General features: G+C 45.8%; 1 long non-coding RNA gene across 4 annotated transcripts in view; it reads left to right on the top strand.

The window, feature by feature from the left end:
* LOC103350058 (uncharacterized) overlaps positions 1-12,695 on the top strand; it is a 26,730-nt gene extending 14,035 nt beyond the window's left edge. For all 4 annotated transcript variants that reach the window (XR_016210616.1, XR_518121.5, XR_016210614.1 and 1 more), the window contains one exon: positions 12,438-12,695. This is a non-coding gene — a long non-coding RNA (uncharacterized LOC103350058). The remainder of the gene's footprint in view (positions 1-12,437) is intronic.

Raw genomic sequence — 12,695 nt, 5'->3', positions numbered from 1 at the left:
CTGCACCTTGCCACCAACAGCCTTCCTTCCTTTCCGCACTGGCACCAGCTTCTTGCCTGCAACCCCCTTCTGGCCTCACGTGGATGCTGGTGCTGCTGCCGCCTGGCCTGGTGAAGAATGGTGATGTGGTGCACGGTCTTGACATCAGGGTGTAGCTTCAGCATGATGCTGAGGTTCTCTTTTCTTTTCTTTTCTTTTCTTTTCTTTTCTTTTCTTTTCTTTTCTTTTCTTTTCTTTTCTTTTCTTTTCTTTACAAATAGAGTTAGTGAGAGAGAGAGAGAGAGAAAGGTCTTCCTCCTGTTGGTTAATCCTCCACATGGCCACTATGGTCGGCGCACTGCGCCGATCCGAAGCCAGGAGCCAGGTGCTTCTCCTAGTCTCCCATGGGGTGCAGGGCCCAAGCACTTGGGCCATCCTCCACTGCCTTCCCAGGCCACAGCAGAGAGCTGGCCTGGAAGAGGGGCAACCGGGACAGAATCCGGCACCCTGACACCCTGACCAGGACTAGAAGCCGGTGTGCCGGCGCTGCAAGGTGGAGGATTAGCCTAATGAGCTGCGGCGCTGGCCTACGTAGACATTTTTGATGTCCTCCCAGGTCTTTTTTTTTTTTTTTTTTTTTTTTTTTTTTTTTTTTTTTTTAAACAGGCAGAGTGGACAGTGAGAGAGAGAGAGAGAGAGAAAGTTCTTCTTTTTTGCCATTGGTTCACCCTCCAATGGCTGCCGCGGCCGGCGTGCTACAGCCGGCGCATTGCGCTGATCTGAAGCCAGGAGTCAGGAGCCAGGTACTTCTCCTGGTCTCCCATGCGGGTGCAGGGCCCAAGGACTTGGGCCATCCTCCACTGCACTCCTGGGCCACAGCAGAGCAGAGAGCTGGCCTGGAAGAGGGGCAACCGGGACAGAATCCAGCTCCCTGACCGGGACTAGAACCCGGTGTGCCGGCACCACAGGCAGAAGATTAACCTAGTGGGCCGCGGCGCCGGCCTGACCTCCCAGGTCTTAAGTTTCTTTAGAAGCTAAACAGTCTCGTTGGTCTTCTGGTAGCGTTTAACCTCATCTTTGCCCACCAGGAAGTTCAGGCACTTCCTCAATACGAGGCCCTGTGGATGTGACCAGTGCTGGCAAGGCTGGCAAAGCCAGGGCAGAGCGTACGGAGGGATGCTTGGGGCCCTGTTCACTCTACTGGGCCAATGACGCCAGGTTTCGGTTAGTGCAAGCAGGAGGCCTCCTTGGCACACATTCCCAGAAACCCCCTGGCCAGACTGGTGAATCCCATCACCTTGAACTCAGAGAACTGGCACCACGGCTCAGCCAGTGCCCCAGGACTCAGCACCGGGCGATGACCTGCTAATTTGTGGGCAGCACAGGGCTTGCCTGTTGTTTTGTGCAAATTGGTGTGAACAAAGTTCACAGTATCTGGTCCAGTGGGAGCCCCGAGCATGGCAGGCAAAGTGACCTTTTTGCAGATGACTCCCCCTCTCTGTGAGTACCGGTGGTGAGTAGAGACGCCATACTTCTCAGCCTGCCGGCTCCCACAGGAAGTAACGTGGATGAGTTTTGGGAAGTCTTTCTCATCCATAGCCTCTCTCTGTCTCTTTCAATCTATTTGTTGAGGAAACAGGTCACTTGCCTTTTAGCGCGTTCACCACATACTGTGTTTTTATTATTGCACCTTTATAGTGCTCTTACACTCATTTTTCTGCCCCCACTTTCATGTATTTCCTGTATATGGACTGTGAGATCCAGAGACTTGAGCAGAGTCATTCTGAGTCTTTGACAGGAATACCTCCTAGAGGATGCTTTGGACTTCCTGTTGTGTCTCAGGACACACACAGTGTCTGGGTGACTTGTGGTGGAAGGCTGATCAGAGGGCTCAGGTTGTGCCCGTCTAGCTGCTAGAAGGCTTCAGGTCAGGCTTTTTTTTTTTTTTTTCTTTTAATATTTATTTATTTGAGAGAGAGGGAGAGGTAGAGAGAAAGACAGAAGATCTTCCCTGGCCAGCGCTGTGGTGTAGCAGGTTAAGCTGCCATCCCACATGGGCGTCAGTTTGAGTCCTGGCTGCTCCACTCTGATCCAATTCCCTGCTAATATGCCCGAGAAACCAGCAGAGAATGGCCCAAGTACTTGGGCCCCTGAATTTACTTGGGAGACCTGGAACAAGCCCCCAGCTCCTGGCTTCCATCTGGCCCAGCCCTGACTGTTACAGCTATTTGGGGAGAAAACCGGTGGATGGAAGACTTCTCTCTCTGCCTCTGCCTCTCCCTCTCTGTAACTCTACCTTTCAAATAAACAAGTCTTTTAAAAAAATCATCTTCCATCTGCTGGTTCACTTTTTAAAGATTTATTTGAAAGAGTTACAGCAAGAGGTTTAGAGCCAGAGAGGCCTTCCATTTTGCTGGTTCACTCCCCAAATGACAGCAACAGCCAGAGCTGAGCTGATCCAAATCTAGGAGCCAGGAACTTCTTCCGGGTCTTCCGCGCCAGTGCAGGTGCCCAAGGACTTGGGCCATCTTGTCTGCAAGTGAAGCATTCGGAACTCAAACCAGCACCTATATGGGATGCCGGCACGGTAGGCTGGGGCTTTAACCTGCTGCGCCACAGTGCCAGCCCCTATTAAGTTTTGGATTGTAATATATTTGAGGCATTTCAACCCCTTTCGGTTATCACTTTTTTGATATTCATATTATTCCATCTTTGGCCAGCAGATTTCTTTTTTTCTTTTTTTCTTTTTTTTTTTTTTTGACAGACAGAGTGGACAGTGAGAGAGAGAGAGACAGAGAGAAAGGTCTTCCTTTTGCTGTTGGTTCACCCTCCAATGGCCACCGCAGCCAGCGTGCTGCAGCCGGCGCACCACGCTGATCCGAAGGCAGGAGCCAGGTGTTTATCCTGGTCTTCCATGGGGTGCAGGGCCCAAGCACTTGGGCCATCCTCCACTGCACTCCCTGGCCACAGCAGAGAGCTGGCCTGGAAGAGGGGCAACCGGGACAGAATCCAGTGCCCCGACCGGGACTAGAACCCGGTGTGCCGGCGCTGCTAGGCGGAGGATTAGCCTATTGAGCCTCGGCGCCGGCCCTGCAGATTTTTTTTTAAGTTGATGCTACATAGAACCAGGGGCCATCTGGTGCCTGATTTCAGCCTGGCCCAGACCCTGCTGTTGTACACATTTAGGAAGTTAACCGTGGATGGGAGACCCCTCTGCCCATCTGCATCTAAGCAGATGCTTTTTTTTTTTTTTTTTTTTTTTTTTTTTTTACAGGCAGAGTGGACAGTGAGAGAGAGAGACAGAGAGAAAAGTCTTCCTTTTGTCGTTGGTTCACCCTCCAATGGCTGCCGCGGCCGGTGTACCGCACTGATCCAATGGCAGGAGCCAGGAGCCAGGTGCTTTTCCTGGTCTCCCATGGGGTTCAGGGCCCAAGCACCTGGGCCATCCTCCACTGCACTCCCGGGCCACAGCAGAGAGCTGGCCTGGAAGAGGGGCCACCAGGACAGAATCCGGCGCCCCGACTGGGACTAGAACCCGGTGTGCCGGCGCCGCTAGGCGGAGGATTAGCCTAGTGAGCCGCGGCGCCGGCCTCTTTTTAAGTTTTAAGTTGACTCCTGCACTACTTTTTATTTTAAGATAGTTGTGAGAAATAATGCAGAGAGATCTCATGTACCTTTTACCTAGTGGCACGTTGTGTGTAATCATAGTACAATATAACAACCAGGAAATTGGCATTGTTACAACCACCAAACTTCCTTGGATTTCCCCAGTTTTATACCTCTTCAATTGTTTGCATATAAGTTTAGGTCTTTGTAGATTTTTTTTTAAAATAAGGATTTATTTATTTACTTGAAAGGCAGACACAGAGAGAGATCTTTCATCTACTGGTTCACTCCCCTAAATGGCGAAACAGCTAGGGCGGGGCTAGGCCAAAGCTAGGAGCCTGGAAATCCATCTGTGTCTCCCATGTGGGTGGCAGGGGCCCAAGTATTTGGGCCATCTTCTGCTGTTTTCCCAGGCACATTAGTGGGGAGTGGGGTTGGAATTGGAGTAGCTGGGATTTGAACTGGTGCCCCTATGATTTGCCAGCATTGCAGGCAGCAACTTAAGCTGCTGCATTTGGCCACAGTGCCAGCTCCTGTGTATGTTTTTAAAAAGCATTTATTTATTTGAAAAGTAGAAAGAGACCATCCATCCACTGGTTCATTCTCCAAATGCCTGCAACAGCTGAAGCCAGGAGCCTGGAACTCCATCCAGGTCTCCCACGTGGGTGGCAGAACCCAGCTACTTGGGTCATGAAACCTGTCTTCCCAAGAGCATTAGCAGGGAGTTGGATCAGAAGTGGAACAGCTGGGACTCAAATCTGCACTCTGATATGGGATGCCAGGATCGCAAGCAGTGGCTCACCCAGCTGTACCACAACACTGGCCCCTGGTTCTCTGTAGTTTTCTCACATTGTATGTTTGAGGAACCACCCAGGTGAAGACACAGAGCAATTTCTTCATTACAAGGATTCCTCATGCTACCCTGTGTAGCCGCATTGGCCTCCTCCACCTCTCTCCAGTTCCTAATCCTGGCAACAGTTAATCTCTTCTCCAATTCTATGAATTTGTCATTTCAGGAATGTTCTATGGGGTGGATGTTTGGCCCAGAGGTTAAGACGCCGCTTGAGATGCCTGCATCCTGTGTCAGAGTGCCTTGGTTTGAGTCCCAGCTCTGCTCCTGACCCAGTTTTGCTAATGTGTGCCATGGCCAAGGACTTGGGTCCTTGCCACCCAAGTGAGAGACCTGGTTTGAGTTCTGGGTGCCTGGTTTCAGCCTAGCCCTGCCCTGCTGTTGTGCACGTTTAGGAAGTGAACCAGTAGATGGGAGACCCCTCTGCCCGTTTGCTCTCTGTCTCTTCCCCTCTCTCTGTTACTCTACATTTTACATAAATTTAAAAAACGTAAAAAGTTATATAAATCAAATCTTTCTGTATGGGACACTTTGAGACTGATTTTTTTTTAGATTTTTATTTATTTGGAAGGAAGAGTAATAGAGAAAGAGAGAGACACAGAGAGAGAAAGATTTTTTTTAGAAAATTTGTTAAATAAATATAAATTTTGAAAGTACAACTTTTGAATTATAGCAGTTTTTTTCCGCCATAACCACCCTCCCACCCTCAAACCAGCCCATTTCCTACTCCCTCTCCCATCCTATTCTTCATTAAGATTCATTTTTAATTATCTTTATATACAGAAGATCAACTTAGTATATACTAAGTAAAGATTTCAACAGATTACACCTACACAGACATACAAAGCATAAAGTATTGTTTGAATACTAGTTTTATCATTAATTCTCATAGTACAACAAATTAAGGACAGAGATCATACATGGGGAATAACTGCACAGTGACTTCTGTTGTTGATTTAACAATTGACACTCTTATTTATGACATCAGTAATCACCCGAAGCTCTTTTCATGAGCTGCCAAGGCTATAGAAGCCTCTTGAGTTCACAAACTCTGACCTTATTTAGACAAGGCCATAATCAAAGTGGAAGTTCTTTCCTCCCTTCAGAGAAAGGTACCTCCTTCTTTGATGGCCTGTTCTTTCCACTGGGATCTCATTCACAGAGATCTTTTATTTAGGTCATTTTTTTTGCCACAGTGTATTGGCTTTCCATGCCTGAGAAACTCTCATGGGCTTTTTAGCCAGATCCGAATGCTTTAAGGGCTGATTCTGAGGCCAGAGTGCTGTTAGGGCATTTGCCATTCTATGAGTCTGCTGTGTATCCTGCTTCCCATGTTGGGTCGTTATTATTAGTGGACACCGGTCTTTTTTATGTGATCCCTTTGACACTTAATCCTATCTTTATGATCAATCATGAACTTAAACTGATCACTTAAACTAGTAAGATGGCATTGGTACCTGCTGACTTAATGAGATTTGGAGTCATATGGCACGTTTTGAGCTCTACCATTAGGGGTAAGTCCGAGTGAGTGTGTGCCGAACTGTACATTGCCTCTCTCTCTTATTCCCACTCTTATTTTTAACAGAGACCAATTTTCAGTTAACTTTAAACACCTAAAAATAATTGTGTGTTAATTAAAGAGTTCAACCAATGGTATTAAGTAGAAAAAGAAATACTAAAAAGAATAAAATAGTAAGCTGTTCCTTGACAGAACAAGGGCTGACCAAGTCATTGTTTCTCATGGCATCAGTTTCACTTCTACAGGTTTCCTTTTAGGTGTTCATTTAGTTGTCCCCAATCAGGGAGAACATATGATATTTGTCCCTTTGGGACTGGCTTATTTCACTCAGCATGATATTTTCCAGATTCCTTCATTTTGTTGCAAATGACTGGATTTCATTTTTTTAACCACTGTGTAGTATTCTATAGAGTACGTATCCCATAATTTATTAAAAAAAATTTTTTTTGACAGGCAGAGTGGACAGTGAGAGAGAGAGAGACAGAGAGAAAGGTCTTCCTTTACTGTTGGTTCACCCCCCAATGGCCGTTGTGGCCAGTGCACCGTGCTGATCTGAAGCCAGGATCCAGGTGCTTCTCCTGGTCTCCCATGAGGTGCACTCCTGGGCCACAGCAGAGAGCTGGACTGAAAGAGGAGCAACCGGGACAGAACCAGCGCCCCGACTGGGACTAGAACTCGGGGTGCCAGTGCCACTGGTGGAGGATTAGCTTACTAAACTGCAGCGCCAGGCAATATTCCATAATTTCTTTATCCAGTCTTCTGTTGATGGGCATTTAGGTTGATTCCATGTCTTAGCTATTGTGAATTGAGATACAATAAACACTGAGGTACAGATAGCTCTTTTATTTGCCAATTTAATTTCCCTTGGGTAAATTCTGAGGAGTGGGATGGCTGGGTCGTGTGGTAGGGCTATATTCAGGTTTCTGAGGATTCTTCAAACTGTCTTCCATAGTGGCTTTACCAGTTTGCATTCCCGCCAACAGTGGATTAGTGTGCCTTTTTCCCCACATCCTCGCCAGCATCTGTTGTTAGTTGATTTCTGTATGTAAGCCATTCTCACCAGGGTGAGGTGAAACCTCATTGTGGTTTTGATTTGCATTTCCCTGATGGCTAGTGATCCTGAGCATTTTTTCATGTGTTTGTTGGCCGTTTGGATTTCCTCTTTTGAAAAATGTCTATTTAGGTCCTTGGCCCAGAGAGATATTTTCTACTCACTGGCTAGCTTCCTGCGACATCCAGGGCTGGGCCAGACCCAAGCCAAGAGCCAGGAACTCTGAGTCTCCACGTGAGTGGCAGAGTACTTGGGCCATCATCTCTGCCTGCCAGGGTCTGCATTAGCAGGAAGTTGGATCAGAAGTGGAGCCAGGACTCATGCCTAGGCACTCTTGATACGGGTTGTGGACATCCCAAACAGCAACTTAGCTGCTGCCCCACAACGCCTTCCCTAGACGGACTCTTTCCACATAGCACAGTTCCCTTGAGATCTGTCCCAGTTGTGTGTATCTATCATGTTCCTTTTCCTTGCTGAGTGGTGTTCCACGATGTGGATGTACCACAGTTTGTTTAACTATCTGCTCACTGAAGGGCATTTGGGTGGTCTCCAGTTTGGGGTTATTACCAGTTAAGCTGCTGTGAATAGGCGTGTACAGGCTTTGGTGCAAACCTATATTTTCAGTTCTCAGGGACAAATGGCAGGAGAGTGAAGTAACACCTTGACAGTAGGGACTCCATTTTGGAGCACCTGAGACTCCATCTTGAGAAAGCACCCCTCCTACCCCACCCCACCCCCTGTGAGACTCTGGTCTGAAACTATGGTCTATGAGCTAAAACACCTGGACAATAGCCATCCACTATGTCACACCTGGCAACCTGCATCACACTTTGCAGAGCTTAGTAACCCCCTAGCACGATTGTTCAAGCTTGGAAGTGGATAGGCTGCACCTGGGTTCATGATTAAAATGTAATTTGTCTATGTCCCACATGTGATTTAACCAATACCTGGATTAATGTCAAGATTATAAGTGGAATTGTTGAGATTGTAACTGGTATTGTCAAGATTATAATTGATATTAGTTTCGCCATCTTGACCCCGGTAACCATGTATTCCCCCCTGTTCCTAGCAACCCTGTATTCCCCTCCCGATTTTGTGGGTTTTTCCTTTATAAGCCCTGTTGCTTTGGGCTTCGGGGCCAGAGTTCTTTAGGGCAGGAGCCCACTCTCCACCGACAATAAAGGGCCATCAGGTTTTATCCATGTGTGGAGCTCCTTTGTTTGCACTTGCTCAGTACAACATTTTGGAGGCCCCAGCGAGATGTGGAGACCACCTCCAGGAAGACCTCACTCCGATCCTTCCAGGTTGGTGCTCTGGCCATAGGGGAGGTGCCCCTGATGATGTTCCAGGGCCCCGTGTTCCGATTCATCCACCTGGGAGGCTCGGCTCGACCTCTTCACTGACCAATTGGCCTTAGGTCCTCTGGTAAGGCGACTCCTGTTTTCTGGTGGCACCTCCTGGGTATTGGAGGTCTGACGAGATGCCAATACAGTCTCTGTTCTGTTTGAGTGCGATGGCATTAGGACGGGAGACTCTGGTCTGGTTAAAGAAAGGCTTTTCCTGGATGCCTGTTCCTGATTTGTGGCCACTTTCTGATGTACTGTCTGCATCCATAATCCTGGGAGGTAAACTCTTTTCCCTGTACTGCATGTTTGTCTCCTTTATTCCCTTGTCTGTGGGGTCTCTCTGTCCCTTCCCTGAGCATGGGCTCTGCTCAGTCTAAGGGGACACCTTTCAGTGTATGTTCAAAAATTTTTCTCTTTTAAATCTAGAAAGATTGCTTCCTTAAAAATTGCCTTGTACCTTGCCAAAGTTTTGTGGCTTGGTTTTTAAAGACCTGGATGAAAAATAACAATGGGTGATCAGCCCTGACATGGATTTTTTCAGTCTCTGGATCATGTCATTGATTTCTAGCTGGAGTTTTATAAAAAGAGTAAAAGTCCATGTAAATTAATTTTGACCTTAATTCAGATAAAGGTATGATACAATATCAACATGTTGAGTCACCGAGGTGTAACTGCCAAAAATAAATTGGGTAAAGGTAAATGAGATAAATGTGTCTAACAAAAATGTTTTCATTAGAGCCCATATATAAAGAATAATTCAAGACTGCTTAAAAATAACGAAGGTTAAAATTTGAATCTTATTTTAAAAATGTTTCTTTAATTTACAGATTTTTAAAAGATTATTTCGATATAAATCAAGAAATCAGCAGATAAAAAAGGGTCACAAATATAAAACTGTTCTCAGCAAGGAAGGTTAAGAAAGAAAGAGGTTTAAAAAACAGATTTAAGTTGCAGAAAGAGGTTAAAAAAACAAATTTAAGGGCCGGCGCTGCGGCTCATTAGGCTAATCCTCCTTTTGCAGCGCTGGCACAGCAGGTTCTAGTCCCGGTCGGGGCGCCGGATTCTGTCCCGGTTGCCCCTCTTCCAGGCCAGCTCTCTGCTGTGGCCAGGGAGTGCAGTGGAGGATGGCCCAGGTGCTTGGGCCCTGCACCCCATGGGAGACCAGGAGAAGTACCTGGCTCCTGTCACTGGATCAGCGCGGTGCGCCAGCCGCAGTGCACCGGCCGTGGCGGCCATTGGAGGGTGAACCAAAGGCAAAGGAAGACCTTTCTCTCTGTCTCTCTCTCTCACTGTCCACTCTGCCTGTCAAAAAATTAAAAAAAAAAAATTTAAGTTGTAAAATGTGATAAAGTCACAGAAGGTAATGAAAAATTTTCTGGATACAATTAAAATCTGATCCTCTGTTAAAACAATGAGGATTTTGTAATACATATATGTTAGTAAACACATAATACATATATGTTAGTAAATATTTTAAAATAGTCTTTAAAATCTGTTAAAAAACTGCAACATCTCCTTTTAAGAGTTTTTATTTAACTGGGGACTCTGTCAGTTTTCTCACCAGACCCAGTGAGCTCTCTTCTGGTTTCTAGTTCTGACTCTGTTACAATTGTTCCAAGTTACGGGATGATTCCACGTGCTAACTTATATATAAGATTTTATTTCCCATTTTAGTGGCAAAGAAACATCAATTTTGTATCCTATTGTTATCCTTTGTCTCTTCTTTTTTTTTATGTGAAAAAAAAATTTTTTTTCACAGGCAGAGTGGACAGTGAGAGAGAGAGACAGAGAGAAAGGTCTTCCTTTTGCCGTTGGTTCACCCTCCAATGGCCGCTGTGGCCGGCGCGCTGCGCTGATCCGATGGCAGGAGCCAGGTGCTTCTCCTGGTCTCCCATGGGGTGCAGGGCCCAAGCACTTGGGCCATCCTCCACTGCACTCCCGGGCCATAGCAGAGAGCTGGCCTGGAAGAGGGGCAACCGGGACAGAATCCGGCGCCCTGACCGGGACTAGAACCCGGTGTGCTGGCGCCGCAGGCAGAGGATTAGCCTAGTGAGCTGCGGCGCTGGCTTCTTTGTTTCTTCTTAAATTCTGATAGTTTAAAAACAGCCGTGTTTTTATTAAAAGAATGGTGGTTTGGTTAAGTATATACTCATTCTAAAGCATTTAAATGATCGTTTTGTAACACTAAGAAAATCTGGTCTGTATCAGCGCTACTCATACAAATGTCCAAGAGTTACAAAAGTCTAATAATTTTGTTGTGTTATTAGTCACAGTGGTGGTCTTAATGAAATAGGCCCAGAGGACTGAAAAGGGATACATGTTTAATAAAATCTTATAGGTACTTTCTAAAATACTGTGTGGAATAAACAAGTGCCTCTTCCTGTTGGTTAATAAGTTTTATAATTTTAACCATGGTCCTTTAAAGCCTTTTGTCATTCACAGTTTTGTATTTTCCTCTGAACACTAAAAATCAGATATACTGCGCATAAAAATTAAAACATTGTTGGTACTGTGTTTAAATGTGTGCTCCTTTAGGCTTCAAAGGACTTTTTTTTCCTACCTTTATTGTATTCAGTACTTTGGTATGGCTCTACAAATAGATAAAGCCAAAGTTTAACAGGTTCCCACTAAAAAAGTATGGTTAATTCAGGTTACTAAAAACAGAGAGCAATTCTAATTAATTGGTAATTAAAAAAGCAGTTAAAGATCTTAAAAAGCTGTTACTAAGACTGCTTTATTGTTCTATCCTGTAATGTATATTATGTGTTATATATTTACATATTGTATGTACATAAAATATATTAATAGCTCTGTCTTAATTGACTTACAGATATAAGATTGCTCGTAAATTTAAACTACTAAGTTAACCCAAAATGCATTTTTGGTTCATGTGACCTAAATAAACAACTTCTTCTTCTTCTTCTTCTTCTTCTTCTTCTTCTTCTTCTTCTTCTTCTTCTTCCTCTTCCTCTTCCTCTTCCTCTTCCTCTTCCTCTTCCTCTTCTTCTTCTTCTTCTTCTTCTTCTCTTCTTCTTTTTTTGACTGGCAGAGTTGATAGTGAGAGAGAGACAGAGAGAAAGGTCTTCCTTTTGCCATTGGTTCACCCTCCAATGGCCGCCATGGCTGGCGCGCTGCGGCCGGTGCACCACGCTGATCCGAAGGCAGGAGCCAGGTGATTCTCCTGGTCTCCCATGCAGGTGCAGGGCCCAAGCACTTGGGCCATCCTCCACTGCACTCCCTGGCCACAGCAGAGAGCTGGCCTGGAAGAGGAGCAACCGGGACAGAATCCGGCGCCCCGACCAGGACTAGAATCCCGTGTGCCGGCGCCGCTAGGCGGAGGATTAGCCTAGTGAGCCGCGGCACCAGCCCTAAATAAACTTCTATATCAGGTGTTTTAAACTTGGTGGTACAGAGAAACCAGAAATGATTTTTTCAAGTCATTGACATGTTTATGTGTGGGTTTGCTGGTCAAACAAGTTACACTTGTACTAGATATTCAAAATATATTTCCAACTATAGGTACTCTTCTAATTTATAAAAGACTTTAGACTTTTTGGTAAATATTTTCATAAGTTGTTATTTGACCGTTAAAATTGCTTGCTAAGTTTTCACTTAATATTAAATTATTGACAGTAAGTAATCTAAAAAGCCTGAATTCTCTTCAAGATGAGAAACTGATTTTATTCTAAACTTTCCATCAGGTTATGTTAGGTAGGAAGTTAGATATGAGCTTATGTGTGTGTGACAGGCCTAAAGAGAAGTCTATGTCCAGCATATGCATCTATATCTCAAAGTCATCCTGATAATGTTTCAGGGGCAGCCCAGTATTTGCATGCTGCCCTGCCCCCTTCTAACCTGCCAGGTGGGGGTCCCCACCCCTTCTGCCTGACAAATCTTCCACAATCTCCCAGATGCAGCCCAGTATCTGCATTTCAAACACCCTGCTCCGGATCCATGGGGTCTTGCTCACCCTTCCTGTAACTCAGGATGGCGGTGCCAGCTAGCATTCCTCCTGTCTGATACCTTCAAGGGAAAGCTCAGATAGGAGATTCTTAATATTTACATCCATAAAATCCTTTGTTTCAGGAGGAGATGTGTGAAGACAAAGACCCATCTCCTTAAACATCCCGGCCTCAACCAGACTGCACGCTCAGCCCTCTGCCTCTCTGCTGAGCCGCCCACCTGCCTGGCCAGGTGTAATCTCTCCACTCAACCATGTAACCTCGCTCCTTCCCCCCGCCGAGCGACTGGGCACTCTCTCCCAGGTCCTGTCTGGAGAGGTGCCCATCTGTTCTTCCGGATGTCCCTACCCTAATAAACTTTGCTACCTTTTATTTTCCACTA

Source organism: Oryctolagus cuniculus, chromosome 7, assembly GCF_051225735.1.
Source record: "Oryctolagus cuniculus isolate XC-2025 breed Fujian yellow rabbit chromosome 7, ASM5122573v1, whole genome shotgun sequence".
Lineage (NCBI taxonomy): Eukaryota > Metazoa > Chordata > Mammalia > Lagomorpha > Leporidae > Oryctolagus > Oryctolagus cuniculus.
The sequence above is the reverse complement of the archived record's forward strand: the minus strand, read 5'-3'. Positions and strand labels throughout refer to the sequence as shown.